Genomic DNA, 4,574 nt, shown 5'->3' with positions numbered 1-4,574 from the left:
GGGGAAGAGGGGAAGGGGGTTACTGGATGACTGAACAAGGGGAGGGGGAAGAGGGGAGGGGGTTACTGGATGACTGAACGAGGGGGGGGGGAGGGGAGGGGGTTACTGGATGACTGAACAGGGGGGGGGGGAGAGGGGAGGGGTTACTGGATGGATGACTGAACAATGGGAGGGGGAAGAGGGGAGGGGTTACTGGATGGATGACTGAACAATGGGAGGGGGAAGAGGGTTACTGGATGTATGACTGAACAAGGGGAGGGGGAAGAGGGGAGGGGGTTACTGGATGGATGACTGAACAAGGGGAGGGGGAAGAGGGGAGGGGTTACTGGATGGATGACTGAACAATGGGAGGGGGAAGAGGGTTACTGGATGTATGACTGAACAAGGGGAGGGGGAAGAGGGGAGGGGGTTACTGGATGACTGAACAGGGGGGGGGAGAGGGGAGGGGTTACTGGATGGATGACTGAACAATGGGAGGGGGAAGAGGGGAGGGGTTACTGGATGGATGACTGAACAATGGGAGGGGGAAGAGGGGAGGGGTTACTGGATGGATGACTGAACAATGGGAGGGGGAAGAGGGTTACTGGATGTATGACTGAACAAGGGGAGGGGGAAGAGGGGAGGGGGTTACTGGATGACTGAACAAGGAGAGGGGGAAGAGGGGAGGGGGTTACTGGATGACTGAACAATGGGAGGGGGAAGAGGGGAGGGGTTACTGGATGGATGACTGAGGGGGGAAGGGGGAGGGGGTTACTGGATGACTGAACAATGGGAGGGGGAAGAGGGGAGGGGTTACTGGATGGATGACTGAGGAGGGGGGAAGAGGGGAGGTGGTTACTGGACGTGTCCCCGTGTACCCTGTTCTGGCCTCATCACAGCCCCAGTGTACCCTGTCCTCATCACAGCCCCAGTGTGTCCTGTCATCATCACAGCCCCAGTGTACCCTGCCCTGTCATCATCACAGCCCCAGTGTACCCTGCCCTGTCATCTCACAGCCCCTGTCCTGTCCTCATCACAGCCCCAGTGTACCCTGTCCTGTCATCATCACAGCCCCAGTGTACCCTGTCCTGTCCTGTCGTCACAGCCCCAGTGTACCCTGTCCTGTCCTGTCGTCACAGCCCCAGTGTACCCTGTCCTGTCCTGTCGTCACAGCCCCAGTGTACCCTGTCCTGTCCTGTCGTCACAGCCCCAGTGTACCCTGTCCTGTCCTGTCATCACAGCCCCAGTGTACCCTGTCCTCATCACAGCCCCAGTGTACCCTGTCCTCATCACAGGCTGGTTTTCCAGACTTTTCCCCAACATGGTGCCACTAGCCCTGATCCCAGCACCACTAACCTCAACCCTGCCTGGGTGCAGTAGCAGTGTGTATATATGGTTCTCAACAGAGACATGATTCTATTCTAGAATAGAAGTGATTATATTTCTATGGTTCTCATGCTCCTTCGTCACCGTGTTACCCTGAACCCCTTTCCTTGTGCAATGCATTGGTTGAGCAGCGGTGGCCTCTTACTAATCATTCTGAGAGAGAGGGATGAATGGATGGATTTAGTCCGTCACCCTGCCACAGAACAGTCAGTTGAGAACCATCTGTTTGTGGATTGGACTGTTCTGATTGGACTAGACTGTTCTGATTGGACTAGACTGTTCCATGTATCCTACACTCTAGAGCTTTCATTCCTACTGGAATCTTAACGGTTTGTTTGTAAACATTGACATTGTTTTTAACATTATCATTTGTTTTGTTCTGTTACCATTGCCCATGTGTTCTGTTACCATTGCCCATGTGTTCTGTTACCATTGCCCATGTGTTGTGTTACCATTGCCCATGTGTTGTGTTACCATTGCCCATGTGTTGTGTTACCATTGCCCATGTGTTGTGTTACCATTGCCCATGTGTTGTGTTACCATTGCCCATGTGTTGTGTTACCATTGCCCATGTGTTGTGTTACCATTGCCCATGTGTTGTGTTACCATTGCCCATGTGTTGTGTTACCATTGCCCATGTGTTGTGTTACCATTGCCCATGTGTTGTGTTACCATTGCCCATGTGTTCTGTTACCATTGCCCATGTGTTCTGTTACCATTGCCCATGTGTTGTGTTACCATTGCCCATGTGTTGTGTTACCATTGCCCATGTGTTGTGTTACCATTGCCCATGTGTTGTGTTACCATTGCCCATGTGTTGTGTTACCATTGCCCATGTGTTGTGTTACCATTGCCCATGTGTTCTGTTACCATTGCCCATGTGTTCTGTTACCATTGCCCATGTGTTGTGTTACCATTGCCCATGTGTTGTGTTACCATTGCCCATGTGTTGTGTTACCATTGCCCATGTGTTGTGTTACCATTGCCCATGTGTTGTGTTACCATTGCCCATGTGTTGTGTTACCATTGCCCATGTGTTGTGTTACCATTGCCCATGTGTTGTGTTACCATTGCCCATGTGTTGTGTTACCATTGCCCATGTGTTCTGTTACCATTGCCCATGTGTTCTGTTACCATTGCCCATGTGTTGTTTTGAATGGAACGGCCAGCCGAAATTAACGGACAATTTTGTGCAGGTGGCAAAAAGCAATCTGAAGTTGGAAAGCCAGCAGTATCATCTGCCACCAGATGAGATGTTAGAACAGGGTCACATTCACTATGAAACCAAACGGACAGAAACAGAGCAGAACGGGGAGGAACCTACCCTGAATTTGTCCAAAAAGAAACTCGTTTTTATTGCAAACTGTATACTGTTTTTGGAGTGAATGGTTTCTGTTGCAAAACATTTTGCTACAGTGTGACTAATGAATACACCCCAGATAAAGTCCATAGCTAACTCTTGGTCAATTTAACCATATCATTTCAGTGGATATGTGCTTTCTGAGCTTTTCAAACTGACCTGAGAGCCCTGTAAAAGGGGGAAAAGTGTTCAGTTTATCCAAAGTGAATTAGCTACAGTAATTAACAGCGGGTAAGTTTCCTAAAAGCTTCGTATAGCACTAAGATCAGTCCATTGATGGGATACGTTAAGTCCATTGGAGGCCATGTGTGAATAATGTACAACAGTACAAAGCTATTGTATAGCTCACCCCTCCATTGGCAGAGTTCTGTTATAAACTCAATTCCTGGAGGGATGTGTGTGTACTGGTTTTTGTTATTTTTCTTTCAAGTTAACCTGGTGAAGGGGAGTTACTAACTAATATATGAAGCCCTAGACAACCAGGTGAGAGGAGTTACTAACTGATCAATAACCTTAATTGATCGATCACGTACTAAGGAGGAGTGAACCTGAAGAGGCTCGGCCCTCTGTGGAATTGAGTTTGAGACCGCCGTTAGATCAACAGACAGTGGATATATAAGTAACTACCTAAATGAGGGAAACAAAGCAGGTGCTTCCGTGCAGGTGTGGCTCCTGAATTAATTAAGCAATTAACATCTCATGCATAAAAATGCTGTGCGGGCTGTTACTATGGCTACCATGGCTATGCCCCCCCCCCATAGGATGACAATGTCCCCATCCACAGGGTACGAGTGGTCACTTGATTGATTCGATGAGCATGAAAACAATGTAAACCAGATCTCAAACTCAATTGATCACTTATGTGACGTTCTGGACCCGTCGTCTGAGACGGCGTTATTCCACCACCGTCAACAAAACAACAAATGATGGAATTTCTCATGGAAGAAATGTAGTCCCATCCCTCCAATAGAGTTCCAGACACTAGAATCTATGCCAAGTTGCATTGAAGCTGTTCTGGTGACTCAATGCCCTATTAAGGCACTTTTGTAGGTATTTCCTTGTTGTTTTGACAGTTACCTGTAAGTGAGTGGGTACTGTATGGGTACCATAGAGAGAACAATTTGATATAGTCTATGATAGACCTGACAGTACCGTGTGTTATTGTAGAGTTACAGTAACCGCTATAAGAGAATAGTGTGGCTTACCGACCTGCCAACCCGCTTAGAAACCCTCTCAGCTCAGCTACTACTTCTTTAAAGATAAAAACTTGTCCGACATTTTATCTCTACCTATTACTACTTACTCTAAGATGGCTGCCTCTTAGTAGTGTTAAAGAAATATGTTGCTTTTAAAAGACTGGTTGACCTTTTTCACATGTGTGATTCAAGCAGCGATGTAGTGCTCTGGTCAGGTTTGGCATCCACCGTAGTTGTTGGAACCGTGCTGGAAAAGGGACAATGTTAAAGGCAAATATCTAAGCCAGCACAGTTTGGTTTGGTTCGGGCCCTATAGTGTGAAAAGCGTATTTAATCAGACTGGTGTTATATATATATATATATATATATATATACATATATATTGAATTCTGCTGCTCCTGAGTTGAAGCTCTGCTAGACTCTAGCCCTAACTCTGCGCTGGGTTTGTTATCCTTGAAGAAAAGAGGTTAAAGTAAAAAATGCAAGTGTATTTATATTTTGTTTTTATGTTCTTACAGTGTAACACTATGACAAGGATGATATGTTTGGAAATGAACATTATGCTTTTTTATTGTGAAATCAATCAACGGTTCTTGATTTGTTTCTTTTGGTTTCTCCAATTTGTTTTTTTATTCCATTGTTTGTTATCCCCT

This window comes from Salvelinus alpinus, chromosome 8 (genome assembly GCF_045679555.1).
Source record: "Salvelinus alpinus chromosome 8, SLU_Salpinus.1, whole genome shotgun sequence".
In the NCBI taxonomy this organism is placed as follows: domain Eukaryota; kingdom Metazoa; phylum Chordata; class Actinopteri; order Salmoniformes; family Salmonidae; genus Salvelinus; species Salvelinus alpinus.
This window is presented reverse-complemented; position numbering follows the sequence as displayed.